This window comes from Lithobates pipiens, unplaced genomic scaffold, assembly GCF_037356315.1.
Source record: "Lithobates pipiens isolate NorthernLeopardFrog02 unplaced genomic scaffold, aLitPip1_a1.2 Scaffold_28, whole genome shotgun sequence".
NCBI classification, from domain to species: Eukaryota; Metazoa; Chordata; class Amphibia; order Anura; family Ranidae; genus Lithobates; species Lithobates pipiens.
The window spans coordinates 65,856,839-65,871,245 of NW_027507789.1; positions in this window are offsets into that span (position 1 = coordinate 65,856,839).

The window sequence follows — 14,407 nt, forward strand, 5'->3', positions numbered from 1 at the left end:
TATGAAAATAGCCATCCGTCGCACACGCATGCGCGAATGACGGCGCGTACGGGCACGAGCACGCCTTGTGACAGCACTTGGCACCAAGAAATACTATTTAAAGGTCACTGTGCTGCCTTGCTGTTTGGTCTACAGTGTTTCCTGAGACCCTTGCAGCTTGTTATATTACTTACCTGATTCCTGTTACCCGACTTGTTCTTGACCATTCCTAGCCCCACCATGCAAGCGGACATAGGGTTGTGAAAATTAGAGGGCCTTCGCTGTGCTCAGCTCTTTTATATTCCAGCTCATGTCCACATGCGTCGTTCCTCCTCGGCTATTTTCGGAATCTGTGTGTGCTGTATACTGCGCATGCGCAGTACACAGCGGACACTATCCGATGGGAGACAGTATATTATAGGACACCGGCTTGTCCTGACGTCTCTTCTGCCTCTCCCTTGGTCCCACTGCTGCCCGCCTGATACCGACCCGCTTGTTCCACGACTCCGCTTTGGCTACTGCTCCTGTACCTTATCTGCCCACCCGTGTATGACCCGGCCTGCCTGCACTTGCTTGTGTCCTGAACTACAGAACACCTCCCTGCTGTTTGCTGATCTTGGCTACCAGTCTGATCTTCCTGAGCTGGAGTACACCTCCCTGTTGTCTACGGTTTTCAGCTACCAGTCGGTTCTTCCTGAACTACAGAACACCTCCCTGTTGTGTGTTGTCTCCAGCTTCCAGTCTGTTCCTGCTTCCTGCCTGGTCTGCTACTGGTCTCTTTACTACACATCAGAGGTCCGGATCAGCCCCTGCATCAGCTTATCTGGCAGGCACTTGTGCCCCTTTGTTCCCGAACCCCTGTCTGCTCTATCAGGGGTTCTCGAGCCAGAGGAATACGAGAAGCCACTCCCTGCACACTGGGTTTTAACCACCAGGTTCATATACGAGACCTGCATAATAGTGTAGTATGATTAAAGAATGAACATAAATAATTACCGCTTTTTAGTCATCTAAATGAAAAAATAAAAGATAAAATATAAAAAACATGAAAAAAAACAACATACAACAAATAAGTAACCTAAATGTTTAATACATGTAACTTTACAGGAAAAAAAAATAGGAATACTAATTTCAATATACATGAATAGATGCACACGAGGTAGAGCACATCTCACATAAAAATGTTTCTTTCACATACGTGGATCATGGTTACAGTGCTATATAATAACTTTGTAGAAATTGGCATTTGTATATACGCGGAATCGCTAATTAGCACTGATTTCAAATTTACTAACGTTTGTTCGCCACTAATAGCACTCTTTTCATGCGCACATTTGCTTGTTGAACTTTTATTGGCTAAAATGGGTGCTATTATTTGCAATAGTTCCTCAATATTTCCTGGAGCTATAATAAATTACCCCTATTGCCTTTAAAGCACCTGCAAACATGGCCTGTTGGGGTTACTTGAGGAAGGGGGTTGAGAACCACTGGCCTAGGGGAGTTACAAAAATCTGGACACAAAAATTAGGGGAAATGGACACGAGGTATACCAGGAGCATACACAGAAGTGATATTTGACATTGATGTTAGTAATGAGGAAATAAGTTCGTTAAACACAATCCAGAATTTACTTAGAGAGGTTGGAGGTGCTGAAAGGCTCACTTTGTAATTACAATCTCACAAAGTTGAACATATACCTGGCTACTGAATTCCAGAATTGCTTTTATTTCATTAAATTCCCTTTGTTGTCAGAACGACAGAGCATTGAGTGCAAATGGGCTGGTAGTATACTAATAATGGGACAGATAACCTGCCTTTCATTAGGTGTGAAGGATTTCTGCTTTAACTCCACAAAGTGACATGAGTGCACCAACCTGAATTCTTGTGTATACAGGTAATAGAGTTTCACATCACAGCGAATTGTTAATCTGTAAAACCTAGTGCAAGAATGAAACTCAGAATGTGTAATGCCCACCGCTGTGCAACCTCATCAATTCATCCCAGAGGAAGTTTATTCTACAATGAACATGTCTGTATTGTCAATATGGCTTTTTTGAGGTTTTCACAGAAAAAAGCAATATATATATATATTTTCATATTCTGCCCTTTTTTTCAATTAATAGAATATGGGAAAAAAAATTCTCGTTCAACCAGCGGGTCGATTGAAAATAAAATGTGCAGATCCCCCATCAACACGCTCAGTGCTGATGGCGGAATCCTTCTTGCAGCACTATTTTTTTATGCTGGTGTGGAAATACAATGATCAGTGTTGCCTGGCATAGCTAGTGGCACTGATCGTTCGGGGAAAAAACCCAACAGGCTGGTTGTACACAAGGCAATCGAGAGGTCAACTTGTGTACAACTAGCTAGGCAATACTTAGATTGAAATTTCTCTGGTCCCTGATGAATTTCGATCCATGAATGGATGGCTTAAGGGCCTATTTGCCCCAAGGTTGATGCCCCAAGGTTGATGAGTTTAATGCCGCGTACACCTGGTATGGACTTAAAGGGGAAGCCCTACACCGAAAAAACGGCATGGGGGTCCCCCCCAAAGTCCATATCGGACCCTTATCCCAGCACACAGCACGGCCGGTCAGGAAAGGGTTGTGGGGATGAGCGAGCGCCCCCCTCACCTGAGCCTTACCAGGCCATGTGCCCTCAACATGGGGGTGCGTTGGGGACCACCCCAAAGTACCTTGTGCCCATGTTGATGAGGACAAGGGCCTCTTCCCGACAACCCTGGCCGTTGGTTGTCGGGGTCTGCAGGCGGGGGGCTTATCGGAATCCGGGAGCCCCCTTTAATAAGGGGGCCCCCAGATACCAATGTACAATGGATTTTGTCCGACGGATTTTGTCTGACGGATTGTGTCCGAAACTGTTGCATACACGCGGTCGGACAAAGTTGTCGGAAAATCCGATCTTTCAGAACGTGATGACGTAATTTTGTTACGATGGGACTACGTTCAGGCTAGTAGCCAATAGCTTTGATGTAGGAATTTGATCTGAGCATGCGTGGCACTTTGTCTGATCGGAATTCTCTACACATGATCGGAGTATGTCTGATTGGACCAGTTTGTCGGAAAATATTTCCAGCAAGTTGGAAAATTTGGTCCGACGGATATTCCGACGGAAACAGTCCGATGCAGACCACACACAGTCAGATTATCCGACAAAACGGTCCGATAGGACACATTCCAACAGATTCTCCGACCGTGTGTACAAGGGCTTAGACAGTTGTCCTCTCATTGGAAGGTTCACTGCCTATCCTGGTTCCAGTGACCACTCAAAAGTTTGGAATTTCCTTAATTTTCAATCCCAGTGATGATAGACATCAGGACAACAAATAGGAAGGGGGAATCTTTCTGTTGAGGATGCAAACGGTAATAAAAAACTGGCACAGGTTATAACCCTTCATACCCCATTCAAAGCTACCTAACTACGTAGCTGGGTTGAAAAAACACATTGAGCTGAATCAATAGAAAATAAAACCCCTATAAAGTATGATCCAATTTGCTCCAACAACAGATAAAATGCTTCCTGATCTCTCTCCTATGGCAATTTGATATTTCCTGGATCAGCAATCACTGTTATTACCTATAAACATTAATATCCAGTTATATTTTGTGCATTTAGGAATGCATCCAGCTCTTTTTCAAGAAACCAACCAAGCTAACAATTTTCAGTAAGAAGTTCAAGGAACATAGGTAATATGTAAAGTGCAGTTGCCCACAGCAATCATATTTCATTTTGCAAGTGTTAGGTCAGAATTTAGCCCCCAGAGATAATAAAACAGGTTAAAGAGGAAGTAAACCCTGATGGGTTTACTTCCTCTTTCATTCCCTGCAAAGGCAAAGCATAATGGACTACTATTCATCGCATAGTAGCCCATTATGTGTCACTTACCTGACACAGGAGCCAGCGATGTCACCGCTGTCCCCTGTAGTCCGGCGCATCCATCTTTTCGGTGGGGTCTCGCATGCGCACGGGAGCCGACACGCGCGGCAGCTCCGTTGTTTGAAATACCGCGCTCGGTGCGCCTGCATGCCGCTGTCTACGGCGCATGCGCCGTAGACAGCGGTGCCTGTCTTCGGGCAAATATCTCCTAAACCATATAGGTTTAGGAGATATTTCTTGGACCTACAAGTAAGCCTTAATCTAGGCTCACCTGTAGGTCAAAGTGGTTTGTAAGGGTTTACAACCACTTTAATTGACAATAGTACGAAACACAAGAAGGTCTACTGCACCCCCTAGTGGTAATCCATGTACAGCACATTGTGATTATCTTTTTCTTATAAATGTCATGCCTTGAACATGGATCAACTCATTGGGGGAGAGTTACTAAAACTGCAGAGTGCAAAATCTGGTGCAGCTCTGCATAGAAACGAATCAGCTTCCAGGTTTTATTGTCAAAGCTTAATTGAAGAAGCTGAAGTTAGAAGCTGATTGGCTACCATGCACAGTTGCACCAAATTCAGAGTTTACCAGTTTTAGTAAATCTCCCTCTTAATGTCAATAAAATCCTTGCTTTTCAGAATTTTATATTTAATCTGTTTGCATTATCTTGAGTAAACTGTATACATAAAATGGAACTAAAACCTGAAATACTTACCTCTGCTTCAACGGTCCCTCACCAGCGGCAGCATCTTCTCCCTGGCTTTTTCTGGGCACTGGTCTTCAGCTATCTAGATTGGCTGGTGAGAGAGGACGACACTAATGTGCCTGTGCAGGATTGCAGTCATCACAGGTACTATGCCAGTACGCAGACTGGACTGTGTATGCGCATCTCAGTGTATATTCTGCAGAAGACTGCAAGCAGACAGGTAAGTATATTTTTTTGCAGATGCGTGCCTCTTCTGCGATAAAGAGCCTGCCTGCTTTTTTAGACTTTAGTTCCCCTTTAAAGCTGAACTCTGGGAATGAGACTAAATTTGTCTTTGCAGTGGGCCCCCACATGGGTTAGGTTCTTGTGTAGGGATCCTCTGCCCACTATTGTCAGCTGCTAGTGTCACACTGTAACGTAAAATGATGTATATAATTTTCTGACTTGGGGGTTGTTGGGAAAGTTCCTGAAAAGAGGATATGGAGAGAGCGAAGGTCTCAGGCACATGTACTGCCCATGCTACTAATACCAGATCACAAGAGATGTTTATAGAAGTAAAAACAGATGTGACCTGCCTCAACCTTAATATAATGATGGCATGCCTCCATCCCTTAATATATTGTAAAGAAAAAAAAGAAATAAAGCTGGGACTTTGCATGAGGCATGTCATTGTGTATACTAATATATATATAATAATAAATTTAAATGTAAATTGATTTGATGTCACAATCCCAAAGGGTAGTCCATGGATATATGAAACATATTGTACCAATGATTAATAATAATGTAATATAGTATAATGATAAAGGATTAACATATCAAATATATAATAATATTAACATATTTATTATGAATGATCAATGACATGATTGGTACAGTCAATACAGAATATATAATACATCGACAATACAGAATGCAGATTAATAAACATGATTCACATGATGAGTATACAAACAATAGGTAATAATGTTATTGAAATTCATAATTTGGGCGAGCTTGTCTCGACACCCTTGATTTGGAAACTCAACGCGTTTCATGGCTTAAGGCCAATCATCAGGAGTAAGATGCATGATTATTAAAAAAGGCCCACAGGGTATGCCCAACTTCTATAATGGGATTAGGCGGTAACCTATGATGAGCTGTCTCACCTGGGGTTGTGGTGGGAGTCTTCCCATAAAACGGAATAAAAATCAGGGGGGTAACAGCCATGGAGCAGACCCGACCAGCCATGACACAGTCCTGGAGGGTGATGTATGTGCACACTTAACAAGCACCCAGTTCTATGGTGTCAATATAGCGTGAATGATGCCCTTCCACGTGGTGAGATCATGTTTATGCAAGTATTTATATGATCTGAGAGGGCCAGTTCACACCAGAACGCAGTGCACTGTTTGCGTTTCCTGCACCGCATTCAAAACACACTGCAGTTGCAATCTGCAGCCGGTGTAAATGTTAACTTAACAACACCCGAAATGCAGGTTGCAAATGCAGTGAGTTTGCCTGCACCAGATTGCATGATACAGTAGTACCATGCAATCCGGTTGCTGTGTGTTTTCTAAAGTAGCACATGGCCTACTTTTGGTGTGGTCCGACACAAATTCAGTCTATTTAAATATAGGGGCTGAGATCGCACTGCACCCGGATAGTATGTGAATCTCAAAGGAACCCACAGTGCATTTCTGTTCAATTTATTGTGTCAACTGGTCCTCGTAGTTTACCTGCAGTTGTCCATAGCTTCTTGAGTGTATTGCTATAGAGTATCTCTGTCGTATTACTATCTCACATGCACATGGCCAGATAACTAGGACTGCATTCCAGACTGGAGGGTCTCCTCATTACTGCAGATCTTGTCTTCAGGTCTCCGACACAAAGGCAAGCGCTGCATCATCCTCAGGGGCCCTGCAACAGGACATTGTTGCAGCATTCATCTTGCATCTCTATGACAAATGATATATACCCGTGTATATGTGCACAATTTCACCAGGACTCCTATTGGGGTCTTTGCTGATAATACCTGTTTGTACATTGGATGTAAGTGCTGTTATTATCTCTTCTTATATAAAGCTTGTATTATTTCTATACTAGTGTGCATCTATATGCTTATGGCTAATGTTATATGATGGTTGGACTAGTTTGTTTGCTCCCAATTACTTTGATTAGATTACTGCTTCATTTTCCAGGAAGACAATCCCCTCCTGTCCTGGGTGGAGGCATTGCTAATATTATTATCAATCCCACTCTTTCACTTAGTGATGGTTCTGGTTCTCTTTTTTTGCTACAAGTTTAGGCACAATAACCTGTTTGGAGAGGACCTTTCTCATAGGTGTGTGCACAGGGTGTGCCAGGTGTGCCTGTGCCTGGGCACACCCTAATCAACCTGTGTGGAGCATAGTCCCCCTTTTTAGAACCCTGATATTTCACCAAATAAAAAAATGTTCTCCTTTTTTCTCACAAAAAAATGGAAAATATATAAAAAAAAATGCAATTGTAAAAATGAATATAAAATAAAATAATAAAAAATAGAATTCACTCACACCATCCACTGCCCTACTGACACCAATCTCTGCCCTTATGACACCATCCACTGCCCTACTGACACCATCAGTATATATACACATGCACGAACACGCATATGTGTTTGAGCTTTGGGATGCACACCCTAATGCAATAGGCTGCACACACCTATGCCTATTCTCATAACCCTCCACCGACAAAAGAAGGCTACACTTATTTAGTGTAGAGATGCAGGTATAAGGTGTATTACTTACCTTATTCCTGGTTCTGGCAGCCTTCAGCGCTGCGGTCAAGCTCCAGGCGGACAGTAGTCCCTCATTACATCCCTCATCCCTCACATTACACATATGGGCGCATTTCAAAACTTTTGAATATCATCAAAAAATGTATCCCAGTAATTCAATTCAAAAAGTGAAACTCATATATTATATAGATTCATTACACACACAGTGATATATTTCAAGCATTTCTTTCTTTTAATTGTGATGATTATGGCTTACAGTTAGTGAAAATCCAAAATGCAGTATCTCAGAAATTTTGAATATTGTGAAAAAGTTCAATATTGTAGACTCATGGTGTCACACTCTGTCATTACCTGTGTCCTTGCTTGACTTACCTGCTGGTGGCACTGTTGTGTTGTGTTAAAAGCCAAAGGGTGTATTTCTGCTGGCCACCAGCGGGTGTCTCCCAGCAGATGAACCATACAGGTCTCTAGGCTGCACCTGATCGGTCTGCTGGGGTTATATAAGCCCACCTTGTAGCTAGGACCAGTGCTTCAGTATTTTCCCTGCAAGCCGTGTCCCTGCCTGAGCCTGACCTGTTCCCGTCTCTTGTCCTGAATCCTGATCCAGAGACCTGTCCCTTGGAACCTGCTTCTTGCTTCCTTTACTGACCTTTTTCTCCCATTACCTGGCTTCCTGTTCTCCTTATCACTTGTCCCTGTCTTGTTTTGCTTATGTGTGTTCCCTTCACTTGTATAAAGTTAGGTGTTATATTAGGTTTGTTGTGTTCATTTAATTTTCACTTACTTGTTTATGGTCTACTGGTGTTGGTTTTCAAGTGTGTCATTATCTTTAATAAATATATATTTTCATGCACTCATCTGGTTCTGATTCCTTTAAAGTGGTTGTATAGTCTTTTTTTTTTTACTTTTACCTACAGGTATGCCTATAATAAGGCTTACCTGTAGGTAAAAAAATATCTCCTAAACCTGTATGGTTTAGGAGATATTCCCCTCGCAATGAGCCGCTGACTGCAGCGGTGCATGCGCACAGGGGATTCTCGGTTGGAAGATGCCGGACCCTGCTGGAAAGAAATCTCCCGCGCGCAGTGGAGGGAAAAATTGTGGTAGAAAAAGGAGCACAAGCAACAGGGATAACCACAGCTTTGAGAGGATTGTGAAGCAAAGGCCATTCAAGAATTTAGGGGAGATTCACAAGGAGTGGAATATGGCTGGTGTCGGTGCTTTAAGAGCAGGGCCGTGTTTAAGGCAGGGCAAAAGGGGAAGCTGCCCTGGGCCCTGTCATTGTTGTGGGGCCCAAAGCAGCTGCCTCATACTTGCCAACTATCCCAGTTTAAATTACCTTGTCCCTTGAAGTTTTAATCCTGTGCTGTATCCCGATATCTCAGTGTGAAGTACTGGTACTAATGCTGCCCAGCTCCACCCTACTGTTGTGTACAGATGACTCGCCTGCAGACCCTCTGTTTACATGTAAATAACGGCTGCATTACTAAGTAAATAGTTGTGTCCTGTGGCATTGATGTGTAAATAAAGGTGGCATTCATATGTATATCATGCTCCCCTGCAGTGAGGAGATGATGTGCTGTAACCTCTAGCAACCAATCAGTGAGCAGTATTACTGTACAATAATCTCTAGCAACCAATTAACAAGCAGAAATCATTTTCTGTAACCTCTAGCAACTAATCAGTGATCCATAATGTGTGCTGTAACCTCTAGCAACCAGTCAGTAAACAGTAATGATATGCTCTAACCGCTGGCAACCAATCACAATTGCTGCCTGATCTGATACAGTAAACTGATTTTAAGTCTAGCTGCTATTTATTGTATGTCTCCAAGCAGGTGGAGAGCAAAATTGCATTGGGGGACCACAAGAAAATATTTGCCCAGGGTCCAATCAATATTAAAGACAGTCCTATTTAAGAGCCACCACACACAGACCTATCCAGGACATGGGCTACAACTGTTGCATTCCTTGTGTCAAGCCACTCCTAATCCAGAGACAATGTCAGAAGTGTCTTACCTGGGCTAAGGAGAAAAAGGACTGGACCAGGGGTCTCAAACTGGTGGCCCTCCAGCTATTGCGAAACTACAAGTCCCATGAGGCTTTGCAAGGCTGACAGTTTTAAAGAGGGATTCCGCCAAAAAAAAATATTAAAAGCCAGCAGCTATAAATACTACAGCTGCTGACTTTTAATAAATGGACAACTCACCTGTCCCGGGTTCCAGCGATGCCGGCAGCCGAGGCTGATCGATCGCTCGGGCCTCGGCTGCTGCCGCCACCATTCTAGGTGAGGGAATCAGGAAGTGAAGCGAATCGGCTTCACTTCCCGGTTCCCTACTGCGCATGCGCAGTCCCAGCAGACAGCGCGGCAGGGCAGGAAATGGCGTAGACTCCCGTGGGAGTCTATGCCCGGAAGTGGGTGAAAATACCTGTCTTTGACAGGTATCTCCACCCCCCTCCCCCCTGAAAGGTGTCAATTGTGACCACTTTAGGGTGGAATCCCGCTTTAAGCATGACTCCCACACTCAGAGGCATGATGGGACTTGTAGTTTTGCAACAGCTGGAGGGCCGCCAGTTTGAGACCCCTGGACTGGACTGTGGATGAAAGTAAATTTTGAATTTCATTTGGAAATCAAGGTCCCAGAGTTTGGAGGAAGAGAGGAGATGCACAGAATCCAAATTGCATGAGGTCAAGTGTGAAGTTTCCACAGTCAGTGATGATTTGGGGAGCCATGTCATCTGCTGGTGTTGGTCCACTGTGTTTATCAAATCCAAAGTCAGTGCAACCCTCTACCAGAAAATTCTAGAGCACTTCATGCTTCCCTCTGCTAACCAGCTTTATGGAGATGCTGATTTAATTTTCCAGCAGAACTTGGCACCTGCCCACACTGCCAAAAGTACCAATACCTGGTTTAATGATCTTGTTATCACTGTGCTTGATTAGCCAGCAAACTCGTCTGACATAAACCCCTCAGACAATCTGTGGGATATTGTCAAGAGGAAGATGAGAGACACCAGACTCAACAACGCAGGTGAGCTGAAGGCTGCTATCAAAGCAGAAAGCACCCTGGGCTTCCATAACACCTGAGAAGTGCCATAGGCTGATCGCCTCCATGCCTCCATGCCACACAGCATTGATACAGTAATTCATACAAAAGGAGCCCCAACCAAGTATTGAGCGTATACTATACTTTATATGGACATACTTTTTAGAAAGCCAACATTTCTGAATTAAAAATCCTTTTTTGTTGGTCTTATGTAATATTTGAATTTTCTGAGATATTGAATCTTGGGTTTTCACTCCATAATCATCCAAATGAAAAGAAAGAAATGCTGGAAATATATCACTCTGTGTGTAGTGAATCTATATAATATATGAGTTTCACTTTTTAAATTGAATAACTGAAATAAATAAACTTTTTGATGATATTCTATTTTTTTTAGATGCACCTGTACTGCAGGGCTATTAACCCCATATTAATTGTACATGAATCATCTGCCCTAAAAAAATAAAAAATAAATAAAAAAAGCATGGGGACATAGATAGGTGAGTTTGCTGTGAATATAAAAAATGAATTAAATATTATTTTTAGTTTGTGGTGCGCAGATTCAATTTAGTTGCACTTCAATGCCTTAATTTGCTAGGATTGTTAGTACTATCTAGTGGCAATAATGTAGTATTTTTTTGTTTAACTGAGATATTTCTGGGAAAATAAATATTGCATTATTGTCATAAGGTGGCACTGAAGAGCAAAGGAAATAAAGGTATTAGACAAATTACTGGTGGAGTTTGTGTGCTGGTGGGGATTCTGACAGTTGGAGTTCTAAATGTTCTGGCGGAGATTCTAGCAGTTGGATTTCTGGAAATCCTGGTGGAGATTCTGACAGTTAGATTTCTGGATGTCCTGTGGTAGATTCTGACAGTTGGAGTTCTGGTAGCCATGGTCCAGATTCTGACAGTAGTAGTTCTTGTTGGAGATTCTGCCAGTTGGAGCTCTGGAAGTCTTTGTGGAGATTCTGAGACTTGGAGTTCTGGATATCCTGATTCTAACAGTAGGAGTTCTGGAAGTCCTGGTAGGGATTATGACGGTACGAGTTGTGAAAGTCCTGGTGGGGATTCTGAGAGTAATACAATAGATATGGATAAATAGTTCTCATGTATTTGAAATGGCACATTGTTTACAGCTACTTAAAGAGGAACAGCAGCAGAATCACTGTTGTGACATCAGTGTTACTAGCAAGTACAAAAAAGGAAGGTGGACAGCGCCCCCTGTTGTCAATTTGGCAAAAGCATTGATGTTGTGGGTCACTAACAATATTTTAGAGTGCAGATTCTGACATTAGTAGTTTTTGAAGTCCTGGTGGAGATTCAGACAATTGGAGTTCCAGAAGTCCTGGTGGAAACTCAGACAGTTGGAGTACTGGATGTCCTGGTGGAGATTTAGACAATTGGAGTTCAGGTAAAGCGTGCTGTGGGTATTTTGTTTCTCTGAAGATACATACAGGCAGTTTCCTGTGTAACCAGTTTAGGAAATATTGTGGCCTTGTGATGTCTAGTGTGGGTGCCAGGTGCAGAAACACAGGGAGCACAGCGCTACATATGCAGTCTTCCCCATACTGAAGTGTACTAAGGCCAGCGGGTTGCAGCAAAGAAAATCGCTACATCCCCCCATCAGCACAGACAGTGTTGACAGGGAAATCTCCCACAGAGCCATTGTGATCCTCCCCCATCTGGAGAACACAGTGACTATTGCTAGCAGCTATAACAGCCGCTAGCGATAATCACATGTAAAATCTGGCAGGCTAGTTGTACCCAAGTTGATTGATCGATCAACATTCAGTCTGCCCATACATGGTTTGAATCTAAAACTGTCTATGGCCAACTGTCTATGGCCAGCTTAAATATCTCCATGTGTATGTGTATATATATCACATACCTGCAATGTCTCCAAAACAAAGTGTAGCGCTTGGTTGCTAATAGTAACTAACATTCACCATGTCACCCTGCTGCCAGACCTCCATCTATCACTTCTGAGACAATGAACAGTCATTTGCGTTGTTTTATTTTATTTATTGGGGAATATAACTTGGTTGGGGGAAAGGAAATATGGGATGCCCATAGAACAATTGCTTTGCCATCATATTTAAAAATTAGAATGAAAGGTTGAGCCGTGAAGTACTGATGTACACGTAATATCTACAGGTACTTCCCCTGCATAACAGCATGCAGACTATTTCTCCTCCTCTGCGTATCTCCTGCAGACTGTTACTCTCAGGACTTCCACTCACCTGCACAAACTTCCACTGTAGATCATAATTCTTCCTGTCACATCGTCCTCTTATGACAAAAGAGACCACTCTGAACAGTCTCAGTTGCTGGCTAGAATTAGTTGCACTGTTACTAGGCCAGAGGTCTGCAATACCTCTCCCTGGCGCCCTAGTAATTTAGTAACCTGCTGATTGATGGACTATTGCTCCCAGCTAGTCCGGCCTGCAAATCCTGCGCTCTCAGGCCACAGCGACTTGACACTCTCCCCACAGTCTCTCCTCTGGCCTTGCACCCAGCTCCCCTGTCATGGCTCATCCAGATCTCCACTGTGGTCCACTCACCAACCTTCTTCTGCCCCGAGTCCACGATGGAGAACTTTAACTGGACATACATTCCAGCAGCTTCTCTAGCCCCTCTGTTCCAGAACACTTCATCCATGAATGATGAAGCTCCCTGTCCTGGGCTCCTCAGCTAGGCCTTGTACCCCCCCCCAGATGGGGATGGGACCCCTGCTGCTGCTACCTAGTACTCCATTCTCCACATCGACAACGCTGACAACTCCTCCCCAGTGGGCTGTTACCCCAGCTTATATAGGAGGCCCGCCCCTTGCCAATTCCAGTTGGGGATTGGTCAGAGCTCCTCACATGAGCTGCCTGCCACTCCAGTCCTAGGTCCTGCCCCTCTTCCAGATCATTCTTCCTGGAAGCAGAGGAGGCGCCTCAGAACTAAGACCCCTTTTACAGTGGGGTGCTTTGCAGGCACTACAGCGCTAAAAATAGCGCCTGCAAAGCTCCCTGAAAGAGCCACGGCTGTCTCTCCAATGTGAAAGCCCCAAGTCCTTTCACACTGGAGCGGTGCGCTGGCAGGACGTTAAAAAAAGTCCTGCTGGCAGCATCTTTGGTGTGGTGAAGGAGCAGTGTGTATACCGCTCCTGCCCATATACTGCTGGCAAAGCGCTGCAGCAACAGCACTTTATGGGTGTTTTTAACGCTTTATCGGCCGCTAGTGGGGGTTAAAAGCGCCCCACTAGTGGCTGAATCGCCATTAAAAATAGCAAACCGCAACATCCCAGTGTGAAAGGGGCCTAAAGCAAAGGTTGTCACACTTACTGCTGCACTAATCACTCCCTGCCCCCAGATCAAAACAAGCAGGCCTAGCCTGAAGTATAGGCATGCCCAAATTTACCTGCACTGACAGTTTCCCTTACAAAATCCTTAGGCCGCGTACACACGCGCGGACTGTTCGCCCAACCTTGTCCGCTGAACAGTGTTTGGGCGGACAGTCCGCTCGTGTGTGGGGCTTCAGCGGACAGTTTCAGCGGACAGTTGGCCGAACAAGGTCTTACGGAAATTCCGAAAAACTGTCCGCTGAAACAAGGTTTCAGCGGACTGTTCGCTCGTGTGTAGGCTTGTTCGGCCAACTAAGTCTCGCGCATGCTCAGAAAGGATTTCCACGTCGGAAGGTTGCATTGCAGTGTATAGGACGTCGTATTTTTCGTCCCGTCGTACGTGCCGTTCACGTCATCGCGCATGGTTTCAGCAAACTGTTCGTCCGTCGTGTGTGGCCATGTCCGTCCATGCTAAGTTTGAGCGGACTGTTCGCTCAAACTGTTGGACGGACAAAGTTGGGCCAACAGTCCGCGCGTGTGTACGCGGCCTTACTCTAGCACCTACCTATGGTAGAGGGTGCTACAAAAGCGAAGCTAAAGCTGAATTAAAGCATCTCTAAAGCTGCAGGTGCTTCATGTGAGCTTAGCCATAGACTTCTATGGAGGCTTTGAATTTGCTTTGAAGCACCACTAA